The sequence below is a fragment of the Rana temporaria genome, chromosome 4, assembly GCF_905171775.1.
Source record: "Rana temporaria chromosome 4, aRanTem1.1, whole genome shotgun sequence".
Classification (NCBI taxonomy): Eukaryota; Metazoa; Chordata; class Amphibia; order Anura; family Ranidae; genus Rana; species Rana temporaria.
In genome coordinates, this window is record NC_053492.1 from 317,726,721 (window position 1) to 317,745,062 (window position 18,342).

Here is an 18,342-nt window from a genome sequence, read left to right on the forward strand (position 1 = left end):
GAGGAAAAAAACCTACGTGAGGTAGACCTCCGCGCACGCAGCATGGTAGAGATTACCGGGCCCGACAGGCCTCGGTCCTTAAGCCCCTGGCTCTCAACAGCCGCGCCGCTAAGGCCGGTGGCTGTGAAACAGGGTGGAAGATCGGACCCTGTATCAGAAGATTATTTTTCAGGGGAAGACGCTAGGGGGCATCTGCCACCAGACGCATTAGGTCTGCGTACCAGAAGCGACGCGGCCAAACCGGAGCAATCAGAACTGATAGAATCCCCACAGCTTCCACTCAGCGCAGCAGGCGAGGAAGAAGCTTCCGAGGAGGGAAGGTGTAAAGTAGGCGATAGTGACCCCAAGGAGCCACCAACACGCCTGACGCGTCCGCCCACGGGTCCTTAAACCTGGCCACGAACCGTGGCACCTACCGATAGAGACGGGACGCTAGAAGGTCCACGCCCGGAGTGCCCCACTTTCGGCACAGAACCCCCGAAACACCTGCGGTGAAGAGACCACTCCCCTTGGCCCCGTGCAAAGCGACTTAGGTAGTCGGCCAGCCAATTCCGTATTCCCGGAATGTACCCGGCCGATAGAGCCGGAACGGACCCTTCGGCCCACCGAAGGATGTGCGCGACCCCTGTCGCTGCAACAGAACTCCGTGTGCCTCCCTGATGATCAACCTACGCCAAGGCCGTGGCGTCATCGGACAGGATCCTGACCTGTAGATCCAGGGACCACCTGGCAAGGCAAAGCTTGATTGCTCGGAGCACCAGAACGTTGATCAGTAGGCAGGACTCCACCTGAGTCCAGTGCCCCTGGGCTGACTGGGTGCCCCAAGAGCCCCTCCCCAACCGGAGAGGCTGGCATCAGTCATGACCACTGTCCAGTGGCCAGCAGAAAAATGACTTTCCGGCCCGAAGCACCGGAAACGCCAGCCACCATACCAGGGGAGACATGATCAGATGACTCAATTGAATCTGGTAATCCAGAGATGACGGAAGCTAGTCCCATCGTGACAGCAGTTCCCTCCGTAGTACCCTGGCGTGGAATTGGGCATACGGAACCGCCTCGAAAGAGGCTACCAACTGACCCAGAACCTTCCTGCAGAATCGCAGAGATGACCGCTTCTGGGTCGGCAACTGCTGCACAGCAGATAGCAGAGTCTGAAGTTTTTCCGTTAAGAGAAAAACACTGCCGCCCCAGGGGAATCCAGGACTAGTCCCAGGTATTCCAGTCCCTGAGAAGGAATCAACCCTGATTTCAGGATAATCCAGAAACCAGCCGAACACTCGGAGAGCCTGACACGTGATAGACACGGCTCCACCAATGCAGAGCTCGAAGAAGCTCGTAGGAGAATGTCGTCCAGACATCCCATGATAACAAACCCCCGCTGTCACAGCCGGGCCAGTATCGGGACGAGCACCTTGGCGAAACCCCGCCGAATGAGGACAACAATTGAAAATGGTCCCCCCCGACCGCAAAGCACAGAATCTCTGGTGCTTTGAGGATATGCGAACATGCAGGTACACGTTCATGACATCCAAGGATGCCAGAAAATCCCCCTGATGGAGTGCCGCTATTACCAAGCGAATCGACACCACCTAAAAGTTTGTGACAAAACAAACGAGGGACTTGAGGCCCAGGATGACCGGGCCCCAACCTCCGTGGGGAAACAAACAGAATGGAGTAAAAACCCAGAGACCGTTCAACGAGGGAACTGGCACAATCACTCCCCTGACCAGAAGATCCTGGACAGCCCCTGACAGAGCCAACCGGCGAATCGGAGGAGGCCAGAGGCCGGAGGGAAAAAAACCTGTTTGGCAGACAAGAGAGAAACTCAAACTTGTACCCCAAGGAAAAACACTTCGCAACGCGAAGCCAGTCTCCCACCCGAGACACGGGTGGGAGCAGACCTTCAGGCGGAAGCAGGTATGTCCGCAGACTTGTTAAGCATGCGGTATCAGGTGCGCTGCTACCCCGCAGCGGGGATTCAAGCACCATGTAGACCTACCCCCACCGCTCAGGGCGGGCGAAAAAACGCTCGGAGGTAGGCAATGAGGGTCCTTGCACATGGCGAGTTCCCTAGCCCTTCCCAGACTGTGGGAACAGCACGCGCTTACCACCCGTGGCATCCTCAATGATGCCAGACAGGGAAGTCCCAAAAGGACCGTTCCCCCTGAACGGCCATCACCAAGGCCTCCCTAGAGGACTAGTCCGCAGACCAGCTCCTCAGCCACACAAGGCGGCTCAGAACCCTGCAGAGATGTAAGCCCCGGAACGTATCCATGGCCGCCTCGCAGAGAAAATTCTGACCCTGAACTATCGTTCAGCCAGGTCCCAAGAGGACTCGGAAGCCCCTTCTTCCAGCACCTGCAGCAGGAGATTCGCCCTTCCAGTCGGGACCTGACCAGGGCCCCGGCCAGAGCCGGCCTCACCGCCCAAACCACCACGATGAATAGGGAGCGGGCCACGGCCTCCACTCTCCTATCAGCGGGATCCTGAAATGCAGGAGCCCCGTCCACAGGCAATGTGGTGGCCTTGCGCAGTCTGGACATAGGGGGTCCACTGGCGGAGGAGAGACCTATATTTTAAGTCCCCCTCAAGGGGGTAACAGGTTGCAAAGTTTTTGTGGTGCATCCCAACACAAGGAACCCTTCAGCAGTGCGTGGCAGTCTGCGGATCCAAAAGGTACTGACACGGTGGTGTCTCCACCACAAACTCAATTTTTAGAGTCTCACGCACCACATAAAAAAACAAGAGCTCCAACAATTCTTGCTGACACTGCAGCAGACATCCTCACCATCCATGTGGGTCAAGTCCGCAGCCTCTGACAAACCAGAACCAGATTCCATGTCAGAGACATCTCCAGGAGGGGGCGCTTTATTACCCCCCATCCGGGCACTAGCTGCTGCAAACCTGGCAAGAAAACCCAGGATAGCCACATAAACAGATGTGGCAGGGGAAGGGACGCTAAGGGTTAACTCAGGCCTAGTGGAAAGGGAGACCTGGCTCAGGTTCCACAGTGCCAGCACTGAGATACCCTCCCTGCAAGGCAGGACAAAAAAATCCCCACTGGTCATCTCCCTGCAGCTAAAGGAGAGCATGGGGGGCCACTGGTACTCACCACCTCACCCGGTGCAGCGCAGTCCGAGAAGGACAGGGTGTGCTGAGAGCCGTGCAGCGCTGTGTCAGCTTCTCCCTGAGAAACAGCCGAGGTGATTGCAGCGCCAACAGCTGCCACACGAGGCAGACGAAAATATGAAAAAATGGCCGCCGAATGCTGAAGAAAACAGCATAGGACTACAAGAAAATGGCCGCCGGGCGATATAAGGCTAGGCTCCGGCAAAATGGCCGCCAAATGACGCAGATTTAAAAAGACAGTGCTTTTTTTTTTTTTTAGCAACTGTCACACAGAAACACCTCACAGCACACTGCAAAGGCCCAGAAGTGAACACCACAGCCCCCTGCAGTGACACACACTGCTACATATAGCCCTTGCTACACCCGGCCCAGTGACATGAGCCCCAGAAAAAAAAACCCTCACAGCCGTCACCCAAAAAGGGAAGGAGGGAGAGGAATAAGGGAAAGAGGAAAGCAGGGAAAACCCTCAGTCGACCTCCCAAGGGAAACATTCCAGCCAGACCACTTACCTGAGTAAGGGGCCACTACTTACCTGTCCTGCGACTACCCGGCTGGAGGTATCCCAGACAGAACCAACGTCCGTGAACGGCATGGCTGTCGGCCAGACACACTGTGACAAGGCCATAAAAGACCGGTCATATGTGTGCATAAGGAACCGAAGTTCCCCGGCCGCCCCTGGAGCAACGGGGCCTGTCGTGGACGTCCCAAAGCTGAGCTGAGGGCCGGCACACGCTCGAAGGCCCAACATGGGGGGACTACAAGGGTCGAGGACCGAGCTTGTCACCCAGTCGGCTGTTGATAGAAGAATCGCAGGATTCAAAAATGCAGGAACAAAATAATAAAAAGCGAGAAAAAACTCCAGGAACTCCAGAGAGAGCCTGACCTCCTGTCGCTAGTCAGAAAACAAACTGGGGGTGCTAGAGCAGGGTGTGGGTTATGCCTGGGGGAGCCACGCCCCCTGGGAGGAGCGGCATGAAGGAAAGGTTTTAACACCTTAAGTGCTATAGAATTCTGCCTAAATCTCCTGGTAGGAAGAAGCATAACCCTAAGGTCAATGAAGGCTGTGTCCATCTATGAACGAAAGAGAAATAGGATTTTCCTCCGTCTGCAGAATCGGAGGATTGCGGACACTGATGAGATTGGGTGTCAGCGGATGTTCATCCACTGACACCCGCTATCTCATAGGGATCAATGTATGTCCCTTTTTCATCCATACACGGATGGATGTAAAAGCGGGCATACGGTCCGCAGGTGTGAAAGGGACCTAAGATGGTCTTTCTCATATACCTTTTGTAGCTCCTTCCACATGTGTTTTGCAGTTAAACTATATGACCATATGTATAATTTTTTATAATTTCTTTTGCCATTTTGAGAAATATCAATAACTTAATTTGTGAGTTAAAGGGTTAATTGTGTTCTCAATGAGTTGCAGTTGGCTTGGACCTTCTTTATTTAAATGCTAATAGAGTTTCCATGCCAACTGAGGTAATTTTTCACTGAGTGGGTAGATGAATGTTACTTTGTTAGATACTTTAAAGCAGTGTGTAGAGAGTTTTGGTATGTGTGAGGGGATCACTATTTCATTCTATATATAATGATCTGTAAATGGCATCTTTAATATCTTAAATTCAGTTTAGCTATTCTTTTTATAACTTTAATTTGTTTAAATGCTTGTTTTCTTGAGAATTACAGTATACCCCAAGTTATGCTGTTGCGATATATGAGCCACACCTTATCACCAGTGAAAAAATTGGTGCAGTCGTCATCTTTCTATTTACTCATTTGATCCGTTACACATGATCCTAAACTTCCTAAAAGTCTGCTCTAATAGATTACCCTGTGAAGACTGAGGAGAAGAATAAATGTAATCCCTTCGCCACCTCCCCAACCTTTGCAACCAGATGTCCTTCCACATTCTTTATGGGGCCAATATGGTCTGTCTTCCCTTTTTTACTGTTTACATACTTAAACAATTTATTGGGATTTTTTTTTGCTCTGATGGCATGGCACAGGGACTGCGGTTTATGGCATGGCACAGTGGTGATAATTGATGGCACAGTGGCTGCGTTTGATGGCATGGCACAGTGGCTGAGTTTGATGGGCACAGTGAGGCTGCAATTGTTTTTTTTTTTTTTTCGTTTGCACCCCCCCATAAATTTTGAGCACCAGCCGCCACTGGTCTCAATCCTCCCACCCTCCAATCACTGGACTATGTCCTCCCTGGAATCACACTGTATGGCTGTCAGTCTGAGGCCGAGCGGTGCTGATAGGCTCTGTGAAGGATCTTACAGGCATTGTTTGATCTTACCTCTGGTAAGCATATTCACATAGGGGTGAACACACGGTGATTCGGTGACGGTGCACCTATGATTGATGTATATTTAACTACAGTATCATGTCAAGGAATCTATACCACTGCTGAACTCTATCATTTATATTCACTGGACATTTCTGTTAAGAGGAGCGGGTCTTCTGCTGTACTATCCCTCTTGTTGTTGTTCCTTTGTAACATAGTGGATATTGAATGATTTTTGAGGCTGTATGATAGGAAATTCAGCTACATATATAGACTGCAATGTATGTAATATTACTTCATTGAATATGTTTTGACATTTATTCAGAAGCGATGTTAACTCCTTCCTTACCGGCACATTGTAAAATGACGCCGGCAGGAACCCTCCCTCGATCCGGGTGGATGTCATATGACGTCCTTTGTTCCCTGCGATCCACCTCCTGTCAGAGGTGAGACCAATGCTGTCTTCCCAGTACAGAGGAACACACATCGGTCCCCTACAGTTAGAACACACTTTAGGGAACATTTTAACCCCTTCAGTGCCCCCTAGTAGTTAACCCCCTTCCCTGCCAGTCACATTTACACAGTAATCAGTGAATATTTATAGCACTAATCGCTGTATAAATGTGAATGGTCCCAAAAACGCGGCAAAAGTGTCCGATGTGTTCGCCGCAATGTCACGGACACAATAAAAACTTGCAGATTGCTGCCATTACTAGTAAAAAAAAAAATAATAAAATAAAAATGCCATAAATCTATCACCTATTTTGTAGACGCTATAACTATTGCGCAATTTTGAACATTTTGTGGTGTCTGTTACAAATAAATATTTTTATACTACACCATGGAAGCTATACTTTTCTCTCTCTGAGGAAACTGGATACACACCGTTGCCTACTTTCTGAAAGTTTTTTCCTGCACACAAACGGCCTAGTGAGTGAAGAAACAGAGGATTGGAGGTCCAGGAGATCTAATCTATATGCAGTATACCCCTGGAGGGGTGATTGGAGCTGGTGAGTGGGGACGCACCATAATCACCTCAAGATCACCTGTCGTGCTATATTATTTTTCACTGTGAGATCTCCCACCGATTTTGAACACTGATGAATGGAATCCCAACATTGATGTTTATGGGACAATTTACACACTTTTGATTGGACTTTTTATTATTAGTTTGTTTTTTATAACATTTGTTATATATATTTTTGATGCATTTATACATATATATGACCATAATCTATATATTGGTTTAAGGATCGGTTCACTTAGCAGCCAGTGGCAGCTGCATCACAGGATTATATTTCACTTCATTCACTTAAGTCCCCATTAAGCAGGGACTGCTTGGGATTTTACTATACACTGGCACCACTGAGTAGGGATATAGGTATATCCTTTATATTAGCATTATAGGTGCACTATATTCAGTACCACAGATGGTGAGGTATTGGTACACATTTAATTATAGCATTTTACTTTAGTTAAACCCTTTGGAGGTCCTCCTTGCATACCCCCATTAGAAGCAGGCAGCGCCACCACCCCCATTTCATATTCTTTATTCCGCTTCAGTATCCCCCTGGGGATTCTATTAGGGGGGGGCAGCAGCCACTTCACTTTATAATATCCTAAGCGCAGGATTACATTTATACTATACAAGATTATTATAATGACATAAACTTATGGCCAAAATTATTGCCCCCTCTGCATTTGTCAGATAATGCACCACTTCGCCCAGAAAAGTGGTGCAATTACAAATGCTTAGGCATTCTCATGTTTCTTTTGTTTGTATTGATATGACACACAAAAGTGGAGAAAAAAAATCTGGCACATTCCACTGAAAACTCCAAAAACGAACTGGACAAAAATGATTGGCACCTTGTAAGAAATAATTGCATTTCAAGTTTGTGATGCTCCTGTAATTTCTAACTAAACTCACCTATATCAATTAACAGGCGCTGATAAAAATCACACCTGCAACCAGTTAAAATCGTGAAACATGTACTCACTGTTGTGTCTCTCCGTGTGCCACACAGAGCATGGAGAAGAGAAAGAGCAGCCAAGAATCTTAATGTTCCTGTGTCCACTGTGCGCAACATTGTCAATAAGTTTATAGCCCTTGGCACTGTAGCTAATCTCTCTGGACGAAAGAGAAAAATCAAAGAGTTTGACAAAACTTCCCTGAGGAAGCCAAAATCCTATCGGCAGAATGTGCTTTTTGGTAAAAGCCTTTAAAGAAATTAATACAGGCCCTACAGTCAAACATGGTGGAGGTTCAATGATCTTTTGTGGTTTTCTTTGCTGCTTCAGGCACTGGATGTCTTGACCATGTGCATGGCATTATAAAATCTAAAAGACTACTAAATTCTGGGGTGCAATGTAGGGCCCAGTGTCAGAAAGTTGGGTCTCTGTCAGTTTACACATCGAAAAGAACCCAGAAATAGTTTAAGACAAAGCGTTGGAGCGTTGCCAGCAATGAGATCCAGATCTAAATCCCATAGAGCACCTGTGGAGATCTCTCAAAACAACAGTAGGGAAAAGGAACTCCCAATCTGAGAGACCTGGAGCAGTTGGCAAAAGAGTGGTCCAAAATTGCAGTAGAGAGGTGTAAGAAACTCATTGATGGTTACAGAAAGCAATTGATTTCAGTTATTTTTCCAAGGGGTGTGCTATCAAATATTAAATTGAGGCTAAAAGTGCATGTGCAATAGCAGTGTTCAAATATAATTTGCGATAGGTGATTAACCCAAAGTCAATACATGGTGAAAATCCAGTCAGATTATAGATCTTATTTATCACATTCTCCAGAACGATCTACCACCAACACCTCCACTCATGAGACTACGGGGGGGATATACCACCACTTATGTGGCAACTCTTACCAGACAACACTGGAAAATAAGCAACAATTAGCAATCTCGGATGTCACCTCTGTATGGATATCTCCTCACTTTCACTCTGCAGCACAAGGGTTGGATCTCACACAAATGCACTCGTTCTGAGGCAAAAGAAATAACATAAAAAAGTGTGTGTATGGGAGTTTATCAAAAAAACACCCCAAACCTGTGCAAATGGCAAAAATAATCAATAATAGTAACTAGGGTTGTCCCGATACCACATTAAGAACGAGTACAAGTACCGATACTTTTTTTCAAGTACTCGCCGATACCGAATACCTATACTTTTTTTAATCTCATGTGACAGCGGCACGTGTCAGTAGTTTTTTTTAAATTTTTATCTTTAACAATTTGTTTTGAATTTTTTACAATTTTTTTGATTTATAATGCTTTCTTTTTTTAAGGGGGAGGGGGGGGGATGGATCGTGTCAGTGTGTTTTATCTTTTCTACAATAATTTGTAGACAGCTGCTTCTCTTCATTCATAAACTGAAACATTGTAATCACAGTTTACGATGTTTCAGTTATGTGAATAGACAGTCAATGATCACTGATTGTCCATTCGGAGCTCCTACCCCGCTCTCCATCCTGACATTTCCAGGGGGTGGAGGAGCACAGAAGGGGAAAGATACACGGAGGGAGAGAGAAACACACGGAGGGACACGGAGGGAGAGAGACTGCAGCAAAACGGAGGGGGGCTGGAGGACACGGGACAGTCAGCGGTGATTGTGTGTGGGGGAGTTACAAGCAGGCCCGGACTGGGACAAAAAATAGGCCCGGGCATTTTAGACTTAGCAGCCCGGGGGGGGGGGGGGAAATTCACGGGGGGGGGGGGTGGCCGGATGTGTGGATTTGATTACTTTAACTCCGGTTTTGATGGTGGCGTACTGAAAATAGTATGAAGCAGCACAAGATGAGGGTTGCTCTAATCCAGGGGCAACCTTTTGGGCATAGTGTGCGAATAAATGCTTTCAAAGAAATTGAGAGTGCCAGATACATAAAATAAAAAAATATATACTGTCAACTTCACACGGAAAGGAATCTTTATAGTTAAGTAAATGCTGTAAACTACTTGAGACAACTAAACTTTGCACCATCACACTTCAGATCAGCCCTAATTCCTGCAAGTAACTGGCTTTGTGACTACTGAAAAGCCTGTATTCAGCCTTGTACACACCACTAAACTGAAATTTTTTCCTCAAATGATATATGCAGTGTATGTGGTATGATTGTATGATATATACGTTATTTCTCACATTTTGTCCATAAATAAAGATTTAAAAAAAAGATACTTAGAAGTTTTTGAGATATGACTACCAAATGTTATGAAGATAAAAACAGAGTTCAGGAGTGTGTTACATAAAGAATGCAGGGCTAAGGAGTGCGCTACATGAAGAATGCAGGGCTCAGCTGTGCCCATCTATGCAGCCTCACCAGTGTCCAGCAATGCAGCCTCACCAGTGTCCATCAATGCAGCCTCGCCAGTGCCCAGCAATGCAGCCTCACCAGTGCCCAGCAATGCAGCCTCACCAGTGCCCAGCAATGCAGCCTCACCAGTGCCCAGCAATGCAGCCTCACCAGTGCAGGGGATCAGTGAGGAGAGCCGGCCAGGTCATCACACAGGCTGGTGTTGCCTGCTGTGACAGCTTTAATTTAAATCACTGCCATACTGCTGTCATACCAGTCCCGCCTCCTCTATCAGCTCCTACCTATGATAGACAGCACATGTCCCAGTATGGACAAGTGTGCTGTCTATCAAAGGAGCCAAACCAGGAGGTGGGACTTGTGTGATGGTTGGCACCCAGTGATTAAAATATAAGCTGTCACAGCGGGCGATGCCGGCCTGACACCCCCCAGTGTGGCACTTGGGCTGGACCGCACCCCAAATCTGCCTTGCACAGGGTGGCCATAAAAAATGTTGGGGCCCCTTGCACAGCTTTAGGCCCGTTAAGAAAAGTTCCCTTTCATACACAAGGGTCTCCTTTGTCTACGGCTACCAGGGTGGGACAATGCCTGTTCTGCTGTATTTCCCTGGATGGCACTGCTTACCATGCATGCATGGCTCATGGGTTTTGCACAGTTGCAGTCCAGGATCCACATCATGGCAATGCTGATATATTGCCATGACGTGGACACTGGCACCAACCGTTGGACATACTTTTAGTTGTTTGGAGGTAAGGCATCCTATTGAAATAATTGGGATTCCCTACATATGATGCGTGAAAAATATGCCCAATGTTTGGTCACACCTGTATGTGTGAACTGAGCCTGTAAATAAACGCAAAAAAAACAATCCTCCATAAACAGAAATGATTCACTAAATTAATAAGTGTTCATATAATAGTGCTAGCATGCAGATGAATGTGAACACTGTGCTCTGCTGTTTATTGAGGATTATTATTAGTTTGTGTGGTGAGTTTATACTTTTCAGTGTATAACATTTGGATAATACAGGGTTAAATGGAAGGGTCGAAAATTATGTTCACAGTATGTGGACATACAGACTGATTGGGGGAGGCTTATACAGTGATGTCTGCCTGCTTGAGAGATTTGTGTCAGCTATGGGGAGAGACTGCAAACTTAGCAGCCCCCCAGACACACACACACACTCGCCTGCTGTTTCGACTCCTGAAGTGTCTCTTGTCCTGCAAGAAAATCCGTCCTGTGTCCCGGCCGACATTAATCAGCTTGCCTTATCTTCACAAACTTTTCACAGTTCAGCTCAACTCCCTCGTGTCAGCAGCATTAGCTAGGCTCCGGCTTCTCTCAGAAAGTCACTGGAGATCGAGGTGAGGTGAAGGGGGGGGGGGGGGGGGGGGGGGGAGGATCGGAGTGCAGGAGGGTGCAGAGCGAGCGTGCTGAAGACTGGGGGAGATAGAAAGAAACTTATGCTGCTGTCCCCACAGCCCGATTTCCTGACTGAGCTGTAGCGGGACTTGGTAGACGGAGAATGCCTCCACTCCTCCCACCACCACCCGCATATGCGGGAAATCAGCTGCCGCTGGCCCTGCATATCGGAATCTGCGGCTAACCCTGCATGTCCTAGCCAGACATGCGGCCCACCGGGCAAACGCCCGGTGTGGCCTATGGCCAGTCCGGGCCTGGTTACAAGCACCGATCACCGCTGATTTTAAAGCAGCTAAAAGCCACGCGGCGGGGGGTGTGAAGAGAGAAGCAGAGAAATTACTTTTAAATCTATACAGCGGTGATCGGTGCTTGTAACTTCCCCCACACACTGATCACTGCCGACAGTACAAGTATCGGGTGAAGCATCGGGAGCATTTGCCCGAGTACAAGTACTCGGGCAAATGCTTGGTATCGGTACAACCCTAATAGTAACAATGAGAGCAGCTCGTTGTAAAAAATAATAAATTAAAAAAAATATTCAAAATTTATTTGAACTGCGTTCTCTCTCAAGAAAAAAAACTTTAAAGTTTTTACTTCAAAGTGCAAATGCTAAATGTGCATAAAACAGTGTCAGCAAACACATTATATACATAATGTGTAAAATATATATAGTCCATAAAAAACTATTCATCGTCCAGTATAAGTGAATAATCAATAAATAAATAGCATCTTCCTGTTCCTGGTAAACAATAAGGAGTGACTTTAGATCTTTCACCACCATCACCTACCACACATCCTGCTCACCAGAATCCCATGACAACCATTACAGGTAGTCATAAACACTTGTGAATATCAGTGGAAACTCTCACAGCACCAGTCCGAACGAATTTCCAATCAGGATTTCATGACACCTATTACAGGTAGTCAAACGCTTGTGGATAATACCAGTGTGGAAATTGTCATAACCACAGCAAGGATCTGAACAGATGTCCAATATTAGTGGGTAAAAAAAAAGCAAACAAAAAGAGGGCTTGGTGAAGTATATCATGATTTATTAAAAAATTCAATTAGAAACAAGTCTCCAATGCAGCTTAACTACTAGCCGACCGCGCACCGTGAATATACAGCGGCAGGTCGGCTCTCCTGGGCGAGAGCCCGTAGCTATACAGCGGCTCTTCGCGCCGCCGGAGGCGCGCACACCCCCCGCTAGCCCCCGTCTCCCGTGCGCGTGCCTGGCGGGCTCGATCGCCGCCGCGCACACACGCGATCGCTCGTTACAGAGCGGGGAACGGGGTCTGTGTGTGTAAACACACAGCTCTCGGTCCTGTCAGCGGGGGAAATGCTGATCTTCTGTTCATACAATGTATGAACAGAGGATCAGTGCTTCCCCTAGTGAGGCCCCCCCCCCCCCCCACAGTAAGATAACACACAGGGACATACTTAACCCCTTCCCCGCCCCCTAGTGTTAACCCCTTCACTGCCAGTGGCATTTTTATAGTAATCCAATGCATTTTTATAGCACTGATCGCTATAAAAATGCCAATGGTCCCAAAAATGTGTCAAAAGTGTCCGCCATAATGTCGCAGTACCGAAAAAAAAAATCGCTGATCGCCGCCATTACTAGTAAAAAAATATATTAATAAAAATGCCATAAAAATACCCCCTATTTTGTAAACGCTATAACTTTTGCGCAAACCAATCAAATGCTTATTGCGATTTTTTTTTACGAAAAATATGTAGAAGAATACGTATCGGCCTAAACTGAGGAAAAAAAAAAAATTTATATATTTTTTGGGGGATATTTATTACAGCAAAAAGTAAAAAATATTATTTTTTTTTCAAAATTGTCGCTCTATTTTTGTTTATAGCGCAAAAATAAAAACCGAGGTGATCAAATACCACCAAAAGAAAGCTCTATTTGTCGGGAAAAAAAGGACGCCAATTTTGTTTGGGAGCCACGTCGCACGACCGCGGAATTGTCAGTTAAAGCGGCGCAGTCCCGAATTGCAAAAAGTGCTCTGGTCTTTGGGCAGCAATATGGTCCGGGGGTTAAGTGGTTAAACATCCATGTGTTGGAAACACCGCTCCAGCTGCGTTGAAAATGGCCGAAGTGACGTATCACGCTCAAGCCTATGCAGTCAGAGGAAGTTTGGTATTATGCATGGCTTGTGACAAAAGATCGGGAATATTGCCGCCAAGTACTGAAGTTGCAGACTAGGGAACAGCTGTTAGAAGGCATCAGTCTGGCTCATTCTCTTGACGATCAAGGCAGGGTTTTGTTTGCTGAGAAGGCGGTTGTGCAAAATAATCTTCACCGGGTTTCGTTTGCATATGTGGTCACAACACCATGGCTGCGATTACAGGATACAGTAAACAGGCAGAGAGTAGACTATCCTGTCTTCTCAGGGGCCCTTCCAAGCCAAAGCTTAAGCAATTATAGAGCATCGGGATCCTCGGCTGATACAGTGACATCAGTATGTGGATTGGGACGCGGCTTCACGGTCACAAGTGAGCAGGACAGCGAAAAGTAGGAGACACCGCCTGGTCGTTTGCCCCGTCTGGACATACACTGATGTCAATGTGATACTATGCTAATATAATTTGAATTAGAGTAAATGCATTTCTTAAAAGAGGGGCTTAATTTGGTTGAATTAAAGCTTTTTAAAACGGAATTACCCTATGGATGTTATTTATTTTACCTCAGAACAAGTGCATTAGTGTGAGATCCAACCCCTGTGCTGCAGAGTGAAAGTGAGGAGATATCCATTCAGAGGTGGCATCCGAGATGGGGGTGGTATATCCTAGACATTACAAACTTTTCAATCTTGGAATTTTTCAATCTTGGAATTTTTCAATTTTGAAAATTGAAAAAAAAAAAAAAAAAAATCGAAAAAAAAGGTTTCAAATTTCGAATGTTTTAATTTCCGAATTTTCGAAATTTAAAAATTGAAAAATTTGAAATGTCAAAAATTTAAAAATTCGAAATTTCCGAAAAAAAACACGAATGAAACAAAAACTGAAAAAACTAATTTTTTGAATGTGGCAGTGCACATGTCTAGTATATCCCCCCGTGGTCTCACGAGTGGAGAATGTGCTAAATAAGATCTATAACCTGACTGGACTTTCACCATATATTGACTTTGGGTTAATCACCTATCGCAAATTATATTTGAACACTGCTATTGCACATGCACTTTATCCGATATAGCAAATTTTTAAGTTGATAGTGTCAATTTATATGTAGCGCTGCCTTATTAGATTTGTTTTATATGTATTTTGATCCCTGATGTTTAGCAGGTGGAACGGTAGCAGCTTCAGCCTTAATTGGCAACTATTTTGTGATTAATTTGAGGGAGGTGTGTTCTATATCTCCTTAAGTGGTTTTTACTTCACTGATCCCATAGTATTTGGGAAGGGCTAGTGTTTGTCATTTGTTGTTATTAAATTGAGGGTGCCAGTCTATTTTTAGAGTTGTGTGTAATGTGTCAGATTCGGCTTTTCCCACTTTTTTGTGTCATACCAATACAAAACAAAAGTAAAACATGAGCATGCTGAAACATTTGTAGTTGCAACAATTTCCTGGGCGAAGTAGAGCATTATCTGCAGAAATGCAGGGGTGCCAATATTTTTTGCCATGAGTGTATTTGGAGAATCCAGTCAATAAAAGAGCAAACCCAAAGAAGTATATCACAATAATCTAAAAAAGTAAACTACAAAAAATAAAACGAGAGGAAACAATGTTTATGGCTTTAGTTTTAATTGAACAAAGTAGACAGACACAAAGAACTTATATTATTTATAATATTCATAATACCTAACTGGTCTTTTCTACTGTACAACAAACAGCAGCAGACAACAATCATTGCTATGAAGAAAAAACACAACTGACATCGCAAAACAAAATATAAATAATAAGTGTTTTACAGCTTTGAGCTAAGGAAGCTTGAACTCGCAGACCTGTATTTGGAAGGGACCTAAGACTAGAATTTATATTCACTGTTCCATATTTAAACCACAAACTAGACACATTTCCACATGATTTCATGTGGGTTGTTTACAGCTAGGTGCCAGTTACTAAAATAATTTAAACTAAAGGCAAAACATTTTTTTTTTACGTTTTGGATAGAGTGCAAAGGGAATAGAACACCTGTCAGTATTTATTGCTGCCTGGGTCCCCATTAGGGAGATTCACCCTCTCCCATTTCTCTTTTACCATTAACATTGAAAGTGAAAGAAAATTCTAAATATTGGGTTGGCCCCAGAAAAGTAAGAGGGCAAATCCTCTAACAGGGACACTAGTTCTGGTGACCTGGGGGTCCCCAATTAATTCCCTTAATTTGCTGGGATTTTCTCTCCCTTGCTGTTTAGCTATGGGCCAGTCAAGGTCAATTTCTCCAATGGTACAAAGATTGGAAAAATAAACCTTACAGGGGTTATAAACCTCCCTTACTCTATCCAAAATAAAAATAAAAACGTTTTGTCTATAGTTCTACTTTAAGGTTGCCTTAAGATGGCCATGCACATGGCGGTTTTCAAGACATTTCAACTACTTTCATCCAAAATTCAATCACAGAGTTGATCAAATAGATCAAGACAGACTAACATCAATTGTTTCCAAAGCTGTAAAACAACAGAAACAGTTGGTTTTAGGTTAAAAAATTCAACTATATGTGGCAGCTGAGAAGGACCTACGATTCTCTGGAACTGGTTAAAGATAGGAGATACTGTATGTTAAAGCTTTGGTCTGCCCTTGTCCCTCCATGATGTTGATTAAATCTACTCATTTAATTGTAAGTAACCTTGTTGCTAAACTAAACTCCCCAAGCTATACCTGAAAAAGGTGACGTAAATACAATTTTTTTTCCCTGACACCTGTGCCACCGAACGCTGTTCTGTTCAGTAAAACAAAGAAAGCCAGAAGCGTCAATCTCCTGGGTTCCCCACAACTCATACGGATTTCTCCTACGGACCTCCACGTCATTACGGTATTGACCAGAGATGTGAAAGTTAGAGCTGCGGGAGAATTGGCGATTGACACTCCTGGAAGCGTCTACAGGATGCTTTCTACTGAACAAAGCAGTTTGTCAGTACAGGAAGCAGGAACATTTTTTACAGTCTTCTTTCACAGGTAGGCCTTGCTTTGGGAAAATTAGTATAGCGATAAGCTCACTTTAAGGCCCCTTTTACACTGGGGCGATATTCGGCTGATAGCGGGGTGCTTTTACTCCCTAGCGGCCGAGAAAGTGTTAAAACCTCTGCAGAGGCGCTTTGCCGGCGGTATAACTGCGGTGCCCATTGATTTCAATGGGCAGGAGTGGTATACACACCGCTCCAAAGATGCTGCAAACAGGACTTTTTTACCGTCCTGCTAGTGCACCGCTCCAGTGTGAAGGCCCTCGGGTGTTATTTTTAGCATTATAGCGCCTGCAAAGCGACCCAGTGTGAAAGGGGTATTAATTATAATTTTAGTCTTACTGAAAAACAGATTTAATTCATTTGGAATAACTTCATTCACCTACTTAAACCAATCTTCGTTTACGAGGTCTTTAAACCATTTATGGTAGGGATTTATTGTATATATGGAATGTTACAACCTGGAATGCTACACAATGTTTTAGAATGGTTAACAAGGTAACACAAGGAGGACAAAGTCATTGAAAGGGAATAAAAAATGAAATCAAAAATGGAATTGTTGCCCATTGCAACCAATCATAATTCTTGTTTCATCTGTTCATTAAATATCTAAAACATGCCCGATTTACTGGTATCAGCTCCAAAAATGTGTGTTTTCTTTTCTTCAGTTTTAATGATTTAGCTCCAGAGACTTTTACAAGACATTTTTAAACAATTTAGAGTGAGAGCATTTTGCATATGCATCATAATTAAAATTATAACCTTAAGAAAAAAATTGCATATACACATGTTATCGGTGACAAGATTACATTACCCAATTTTCTTAAAGGTTAAAACTATATCACACACAAACAAAGCTATTTTGCATTGACTGAATGGGGAACAAATGCAAAATGATAAAGGATACTGTACAAGGGGACTAAAGCACATGTACCTGCACTAACAAAAGAAAGTTGAAATAAGGCAAACACCCACCATGCCCATTCCAATTCCTAATTTGTACAACAAAACAAATGCATCCGACATGTGCAAAATATCAAAATTCCAATATAGTGATTATACAGTATATTGTGAAATATAAAAAATGCACAAAGCAATAATATTTCTAATATATGCTTGTAAACCTGCGACACGCCATCTTTATATCGCTGACCAAATAAAGTTACACAAATAATCTCAACAAACAAAGCAGTTTGGAATGGTTAACAGAATAAAAACAAATAAGAATGTGATGCTGGTCTACTTTATCTTTAATTGAAAAATAAACAGCACAATGTAAATAATAAAAAAAATGGAGCACAGTGTATTGTAACAATTTGTGGGTTGATGCATAGATCTGTATTTAACTGGTCACAATAGTCTCATTCATTGATACCTACGAGAAATGCACATTGCTCCTAGAAAGTAGATCTGGCAAGGGACCAATGCCTGTCATACCCTACTCCAAAGCCCACCATATATTATTATCCTGAAAAAGAAAATGTTTAATTTGGGCTTGGTGAGGTTATAAACCACAGGCCCTTAAATGGATCACACTAAAAATAAGAGAAGAGTGAAGCTAATACTGCACTGGCATAGCAATTTGCCACAATATAAATACACAAATCTGAAGTCGGTAAATAATGAGCTTATATAGGCAGTATTATTGACTTGTGCAAGCTGGCGCACGCTCCTATACAAACAGATCTGCAAATCCTGATTGATTTGCAGTGTGCACATTACCCATTTTTAGCTGCAGAATTTAAATACCTCATAAAATCTCTATTGTTAAAGTGGATGTAAACCCGAAAATTTTTATTTTATTTTTCGCTGTCACAATGTACAGTATAAGATTTCCTATCATCTATGCCCAGTATTGCCACACAGAGTTAATCCAGCTCTGAGCAATCCTCTTATTGTTCAGTGAAATAAAACGGACTTACAGAGAAAAACCTGTGTCCGTTTCGCCCCCTTGCTGTGAGTGACAGGTTAATTACATATCTCATGCACTAGTCTGGAGACAGGCATTATTTTTTTTTATTTCCTACCCCCACTCCTTTTCTGAAGTCAT